Genomic DNA, 9,259 nt, shown 5'->3' with positions numbered 1-9,259 from the left:
CTATTTTTTATTTTTTAAACTGCTTGATTTGTTTGTTCTTTGTTAACAATGTTTATTTCGATTTTACTATTTGCTTATTTTTATACTCTTGTATGGCGTTGTTACCGCGTCGTTGAGTTCGTTGATTTTGATCCCTTATGCCTAACTTCCCATTTCTATTCGTATATTCTTAAGCGTATTCGACGGAAAACATGTGATTGTTGTGACCCTACATGAGAAGTCAACATTCTGTCGTAAAACAATATTCGAAAATATAAGAACACTGTTCAACTGAGTCGTCCGCGTTTGTTAAACATGGTCTGAATCATATAATTATATTTTCATACGTAAATATGCCTTTTTAGTTTTACATTTTGAAAATTAGCAATCGCTTTTGTGTAAATCAAAACCATGCTTGTGTCTTGTTTAAAATTTTGGCACAAATGCTTCGTGATGGGTAGATGTATGTTTTTTGTTTTGTTGTACAAAAGTGTACGGAAAAAGGATAGATCGTGTGCATGAGATCGTTATTTTAAAATTCCTCTATCTAGGCTTGGCACCGGACTATGCGCTGTTTTTCTAGACGGATTTACACAATGTGGTCTTGCTTTGGTATAAAACAATGTTTTCTCTTAAACTAGACTGTCTCTGGGCTTATGACAACACCTATACCCGACAAGCGGACAATATCATGTGGACTAACATCATTCTCCCCAACATACTTCCAACAACAATAGAAAACTATTTTGACCAATGCAGCTCAGAAGCCACTTGTATGGGCGTAAACTGGAACGCATCCGGCCAAAGGTTTAAACTGAAACAGAAAGTATCAAACTCATACTACATTGAATCCACTGATTGGGCTTGGTACACTCGAAACTGTTTTTAACACTTGGTGTTTAATAAAACATATTTGCTATTAATGATTATGCAAAAGTGTTGATACTTTAATAATTTTAGTTTCTGTTTTCTTGAAATATTGTTTGTTTCGGGATGATAGACATTGAACCTAGTGCCCTTTAAACAAGATTAATCTTAACATTGTGTGGAATAGGTCTGTCTCTGTATTTCCTATTATATTATTGGTTCCTGTATGAGTGCACATTATCGTTGAAATCCCTTGACGATGTCATTTATTAGATCAGGGGAAGACATGTTTGACGAAAAGTTCCGCTTCTAAAGGCAGGCAGTTATTGTGTTTAATAACTTCCTTTCTTGAAATGATGTATTACTTACGCTTTTATGGTATGGGAAGAAACATAACAAAATATTGCGTTCCAGTAGTAGTTTTTAATTGTTGATTTATTTTCGAAGAAAGAACAACTTGATTGTTGTTACGTTCTCAAAAATAATGCAAATACAGTATATATTTTTGCTTTTGAAACAGAGGTCATATTTGTCAAGATAACCTTATGAAACAAGTTTGTATACATATATATATTTGCACAATAACTAGCAGATGTTTATTTCTAACAGCACATACTATTACAAACATAATTCATTAGATAACATTTTTCCTGTACAAAAGGTTTGCGAAGTTAAGGTGACCAGTGGATTATTATCTAGAAGCACTACCAACTGGGCGTTTTTTAAATGTACTAACCTTCACACAAACTACAATTTAAAGACAGTACCTTGCAATTTAAATCAAAGTTTGAGTATTGAGATTGATATAGTCTCTTATGCAATTAGAAAAAAAACAACATGAACCCATATTCAACTGTGAAACATTCCTCTAAGAAAACCAAAACAAATAAAACAAATATCCCCTTTAAAAAAGAATTTAAATTTAGCAATTCATTTTTAATGGCCTTAAGCATTGAAAAAACCAATCAATCCAAATTATGCAAACAATATATAATCTATAGAAGATACATCATACTCTCGTTTGAAATTTAAGCGTCGAAACGATTTGTATAACGATTGTCTGATTAACAAATATCCTATTACAAAATATTACAAGAAACAGAAAACTAAATTGATTTCCGTGACCAATTAAAAGGACACCGATAGAACCTCGACACAAAATGATTAGCATCGGGTTTAATCTGTCTTCACAATTATTTTTTTTTTAAATTTAAATACTTGTGAACTGCAACATAAGCTATCGTATACTGTGTCTGGATATTATATGAAGAACAATGACTCTTCATTTGTATTCATATGTAGTGTAATCCCGAAAGCATTTATGCTGCATTTGCAATAAGCAAAATATCCAGAACTAAAAACGTTATTGTCTCTACTGCGAACAGCACTCCGTATGGCGTGGTTTCCTTGAGTGCTTTACGCAACTGGTTAAGCTTCACCAAAACACGTCCAACTAAAATCCCAATGCTTCCGAGCAATCCGCCGATATAGTCGTCTCGAAGGTCGGTAAACATATTGCTGAAAACTTTTTTACCAAGAACTAATACGCAGCGTTTAGCAGCCACGAACAATACAGTAAGAAGGATAATCTCACATACAGCCAAAGTCATGTTTAGGATTACTTCGCCTCTAAGGCACCATTCCTCCTTTCCTTCATTGAAACAGATTAAAACGTTCAATACAAGCTGCACTACAAACGCGACACATTTAATGATTGAAAACGCAAGGAAGATGTACGCGCAGTATTTTAGTGTGCTTAGGCAATCCCTCTTTTGTGATAGTGTAGTCGAATTCCCGCCATTGATGTCTTCGTTTTCAATGGCTGCCTTGATCGTTTTTGTATTGTCAATGGTTTGGGTATAGTTTATAAAATCAAAAACAATTCCAGCGATAGAAAAAACAGCCCCTGCCACTACGATGGATATAAAAAGCCGATTCATATCTAGAACTAGACAATGCGTTAAAAGACAACGGAGTGTAGAATGGAAGTCCGTTTTCTAGACAAGTCGAAAGTTTACGCAGGGCTTTTCCTGAAATGGAAAGTAGAAAAGAAATCTAAATGTTAAATTATACATAAAAAATACAGCGAGGATCCCTTCGACTATTTCTACTATAATCTCAATTTTTAAACTTAAACTTAGCGACTCACCAAAAATGAATTCCTAAAGTATTCTTATCACCACAAAACAACCGATAAGAGCACTAACAACAGTTTGACAATGACGGTATGCACATATTATAATGAATAGAAAAGGGGTCTTATCAATGTGATAAAGAGACGAACAACGCGTTATGGCACGGCAAAGGCGACATTGTTTTATTGTTGCTTTGTTTCAATTCTTACTCTTAGACTCATTCCACTTGAATGGCAAACATTTTACCGGGGCAACACCGAAATACCGTAAAAAAATAATAACACAATGACTACCAATTGTTCTTTCATGAAACGGGTTTTACTAAAATGTGATTATGGTCTGATCTGGTAGAACCAGTTTTTCATTCACTGTCATGTTAAGAAAAAGAAAACAACACATATAACACTGAGAAGTCACTTCCGAATTAGTGTTATGTACCGGACAAGGACATTATTATGATCATTTTGGTATATTTTTCTATTTAAGTTTTTTTTAATTAATTGTACATTATTAAAAGTCTCTGTTTAAAAAGCAATATCCTGCATTTACTACCTCGTGTTATGTCTACGTTCTACCGACCTAGACGGGTACGACCTCTGTTGTCGGGTGTTTACAGTTAACATTTTATATCAAAGTATTTATTTCTTGGTCGAGTAATATTGTTTTTTTATATCACCGAATAATACATATTTAATCGTGAAGTTATAAATTTTTCTAACATTCTGCATTACAAATTGATACTTGATTACATTGTATATCAAAACTTTGCTTTAAGTGTTCTATTGTGTCGTAAACTTCATTTAAATTTATGACATTTGATATTTCTTTTATAATCAAATATCAAAAGATTTGTTTATATATTAAGCGTATCGAAGATAGGAATGAAATCGTTAAAATATATTGATAAAAAGAGAATAAACAAAAAAGAAATGTGTTCGAATGCTGATTATCTTCATCTTTTTTAAAAGCTTGATGATTTTCTTATTTTTTTTGTTTTATTGTAATAAAAGAATATTGCAACAAACAAACTACCTGTGAAAAATGTTTTGGAACTTGAACAGGATGGCTATCAAGCAGTATGTTCTAACAAGTAGGTTGGACTCTCCTCTTACATGAACAGACAGAAATGTGTGTGTAGGCGTACTTATTCATGTTCTGGTATACAATATTAGACATTATTATTCTCGTTTGACCTATAAACAAACCGCCCTTCCTTCGGTCCCGACAGCCATGGGCGAAGCAAAATATTCATACTTATTAACTGTTGTTTTCTCATAAAACTGATAACCGTTTTTTTTTCAATTTGGTTCTTTGCTTGTTCTTAAAATTCATATTAGTTTGCAAACAAAATGAGAACCAATCCCAATTTTAGGTTTTTCCGGTTTGGTTTCTAGTGTTTTCATCACCACATTGTTTGTTTGCGAATTTAATGGGAACCAGTCGGCTGACATTGATAATTATATTTTTGTTAAACTTTTATTTTTGTCAATTAAATGAACATATATTTTTCATTCAAAGTAAATTATAGATACATGTAACGATTTTTTTAAAAGGGGGGTTATCATTTTAACATGAACTTTGGTAATGATAAAAATGGCTTCAAGAGAAGTTAATCAAAAACAAGAAATAAACAACGGCCTATTTAGATGGGACCGGAACGGTAGCGTTCGCAAGTGTGGCGACTACAGCTCAGTAGGCTTTGCAGGAAAATACAGCCAAACCAAGAAAAGGAAGAAACGACTACGACGAAAACAAGGAGAAAAGTGTCTTCCATAATTGTGCGTAAAATAGTGCCAAATAAGAAGACCATCTTAAATATGGTGAATGACCCGAATGACTACAAAGAATTATTCTTTAACATATACTCAAATAACAGACCGTATGATAGAACGTTATTACGATACCGGATATTGTAAACCTACGTCTAAAGAACCACGCCAGAGAGGAGTGGCGTCATGTCATATGAATGGACGAGACGTACATCCATTGACATGATTTGTCGTCAGTGGGCTGACAAGCCTACATAAGTACTTGGAGCAAATATAAAATGCTGGTCGTTATGCATGCTGGATCAGAATATGAGTGAGCAAATTTGATACTGACGTTGAAGTCATAAAGCGGCGATTATCAGGTCAACACGAACTGTAATATTACCAAACAAATGGTTGCAAGAGAGGTATATCCCGCACTTGCCACCGAGCAATAAGCTTTTGAATTATAACGTCCCCTTTTGCAGAAATCTAAATACCAATGTACCTAAATCCACTGATTTAAACTAGATATGTGATACAATTATTTTCTTAACTTGATAAATAGGTCTGAAGATAAAAGTGTGAGGGCAGAAAGAAGTTAAAAACTATCACAAATTTAAATCGAGCTTTCCATTTAATTTATACAATTCTTTCATAAGTCTAAACTGATAAGGCCTCACTGTAAATATGGAGGCATTATCAGTTTAGACTCATTAAGAAATTATATGAATTAATATACATGCATATATGTGCAGACAGAGTGTAGACATAGCTGATAAACACCTATATTTCACCTAAATTACTAACGTAGCAACAAGAAATGTATGTATCGCTTAAAATCAACAGCACATTTTGATAATAACAACCGTTTATGGTCATTTACAATTTACAATTATTTGAGCAGCAAGTTTGGTATAGAAGGTAAATAGATATGAAAGTCATTTTCATAGTACTTTTTATTTTGAGTTAGTGCCTTTCTTCATATCTCCTGTTGGTCTTGTGTGGCAGCTGTTGTTTAGATTAAGTAGTAACTTATATCCATAATCCGTAAACCTATATTACATAATCATATAATACGTTTTATATCTTTATATTGATTTGTTTATGGTTGCATAGCAAAGCATCATAACCCTTTTCAATCATGATGATGGTAAAAACGTTATTGTGCACTAACGTATGTATCGATACCTACGTTATCTGTTTTTCTCACTTCAGAATGGTGAAATTACGTAGTGAAGTTAGAAGGCCTATATGGAAATGCAAAAGGCGAAACGTACAGAGTTCCTAGAAAAGGAAAATTCAGCGCCAGAATAATGTACCTGCAGAACATAAATAAAGGAACCGACTAAGGAGGCTTAAAAATCATCAGCAACAAGAAAGAAATAACAATGCCACTGCTGAGACGAATAGTTTTGAAACATTTAACACAGAAAGTGAGCATAATAGAGAGCAGAACGATGAACCCGGACCAAGTGTCCTAATTTGGAAAGAATAATCGTGAAATTGCCAAACGTATAAAAGTGTATAAAGACAACTAACACATGTGCATTGAGTAGAGCACATAGAACAATCCTTGATATTAAATGCTGATGGTAGAAAAAATAAAGTGTAAGAAAAGAGCAATGAGTGAAAGAATCGAACGCATATCTAAGAAAGCTACACTAACTCAGTCAGACACGAGCCACTTTAAACCCAAAAGACTTACAGTTTTACACCATCTACAGTAACGGAACCAAACGAACATGTTAAAAGTGATTGCAACAGTGAAAGAGTTGCAGAGAGAATGAAGAATGCCAAACAGATGTTCAAGTTGCCTTAAGCAAACGAATGTGTCTGGTGCGATGCTGATGACAAACTGTGTGTGAAAACAATACAGCCATCTGGAAAGTCAATGCAGCTCTTTAAGCTGAATCCTGATGAGAAAGAAAACATCTCAAAAGATGGAAGGATGATGATTTGCTGTTGGTGATACTTACGTTACTATCAGCCATCGGAACATGTGTAAAGTGTACTTAATGGAAATTGTTTGGTTGTTTGATGTTTCTCTGTTACTGTTAGAAAACCTTTTGAATATTTAAATGTAACTGCGTTCTATTTCTAAATGTAAAATATTCATGGTTGAAATATTGTAAGTCAAATTTAGACATGTTAATCTTTCAAGGCGAATGCAATCTGTCTATATATCTTGAACTTATTTTTTTTATTTTCGCGCAGGTTATACGAGCGTCAGTAGCGATTTTTGGTGAACAGCAAAATAAAAAACCTGTTTCAGTAGCAATAATGCTAAAGCCATGTCTCTTTTCGCAATATTTTATTGTCTAATGATAATTATTTAGCATTATAATTCTACCAGAGAATGGACTACTCTAAAAGTAGACATGGTAAGCAATAGTCAATTAAGATTCGAAAACATCTGTTTGGGCAAGTATTCAAGTTTCCAAACATTATAAACGTATGCATCCATATCTCCGGCGTTATTATTCTTGAGTTATGCCCCCTTTTGACCGAAATATAAAAGTCGATTGATGACGTTCAATCGTTTTCAAACAAATTTGTTCGTTCGTCATAAAACTTAAGTTTTATTTAAATGGACGATTAAGGTATTCTAGTACTTAATGCTACCTTCACTTACAACGATTTTCTTTCTAATCCTTATGACACAAATGCGTAAACGTACACAGATCCTTACGCTTTTGCCATTTTTATAAATGACTTAAGATTGGTTGCGTGTAATAACGAGTCATTTACGGTTTATTACGAGTTATTGCGCTGTATCAACGGCAAGAATCTGCCGTTAATTCCGTTTCTACGGATAAATACGAGCTAGATATGACATTTTACGAGCTTTTTATTGATTGTTACGAGTGTATTACCGAATGGTACGATCCATCTAAGTTTTAAAATGTAAATTAAGACCGCTTTACGTGTTGTTACGAATAGTTGCGAGTTGGTTACGAGTGTTTAGGTTGCATTATGATTTTTAAGAAAAGAATGCAATTCTCTCTTTATCATTCGACAACTGACATCAAACAAGACAACATGCCATATGAGAAAAACAGATTAAGGTTATATCAATGATTTCTACAATTTCACCTCTGAAGAGGACTGTTCGATTTTGCAGCTTTTTTACCTTTCCTTATCGTAAAGTATGTATTCGTTACGTACTCATGACTACACTTAAAGTGCTCGTATTAACTCTCAATAATCCGTAAAGCAATTGTTACACGTCGTGAATAAAATTGTAAACATCACTTAAGCACTCGTAATAAACCGTTAACAAAGTGTTGACGAGACATTTACGGATTACTGCGATAAATCTATGGAGGAATACGTGTTGTTTCGATCGGAACGATACCTACTGATTTTACAAGTTGTTTACGAGTTATTACGGAAAATATAATCCGTGGACAATCGCAAGAAATCTTTTTACATGTTAAAAAAATTACCCCCGGATCCTCATGATTGTCTGCGAGTAAAAGAAATTGTGACGATTTGTGACGAGTTAATATATAAATATATATAGAGAGAGATAATTTATTTCCTGTAAAGAGACATGACATATCATAATCAGAACATAATACAAAGAAACATATAGAACAAAAAAATACATAAATTATATACAACAAACAAATATATCAGATAAAAATGATAGCTATAAATATTACATTTATGTATGGTACTAATATATAGTGAATAAAACATTGATTTGTAATTTCATTTACCTTTCCCCATTCTACGACGTCTTATTGGTATTTATACGTTTACATACTTTATATTTTTTTTGTTTATATTTTTAATTTAAACCGTGCAAGCCAAAAATAACCTATACGACAAAAAGTCTAGGTCATCTTCACGGGAGTTATTTATTTGTTGTATCCGTCTTTATACATGATCTTAATGTATTTCAGTGCCGCTTTGAAAGCCTCGACTCAAACGGTGTCCTCTATAGATAGCTGGGGAAAACCAGTTAAAAGTTCGAATAATTGCTCATCAAGTTTAAGATGGCTGCACTAAAGAAAAACTTTGGCACTAAGACATTTACATTTACATAACGCATATCCATAAATTGTTTCTTAAAGAGCCCGAGATTTTACAAAACAGTATGTATTTTGTGTAAAACCATTTGTTCTGTAACTATTTCACATTCTTAACACAAAACTTCTTGAAAAATATTCACTAATAACATTCTACAATTTTACAGCTGGTCTCTATACATGTTACTAAACTGACACATTACACAAGGTTTCATATTCACAATACGCTAACTTAAACAATCGTAGGTTCATATCGTTTTCCTGTGATATTTTGAAATCGGTTACTACATTTGTAATAATTATAGGCACTTGTATATAAGGCCCGGATGCAAGTGGTTTGCAGTTCCGTAATCAAAGAAGTATTACTAGAATAGTAGGTTACTGAAAGTTTACACTATATAAGAAATGAATTGCGGGCTTGATTTCATTATCGGGGTATGAACGCAATTGGGCTGGTCAAAGTGTGTGGAGTCCGAAGAAGGACTCCACACAC

Source organism: Mya arenaria, chromosome 6, assembly GCF_026914265.1.
Source record: "Mya arenaria isolate MELC-2E11 chromosome 6, ASM2691426v1".
In the NCBI taxonomy this organism is placed as follows: domain Eukaryota; kingdom Metazoa; phylum Mollusca; class Bivalvia; order Myida; family Myidae; genus Mya; species Mya arenaria.
Note: the sequence above shows the minus strand (reverse complement) of the source record.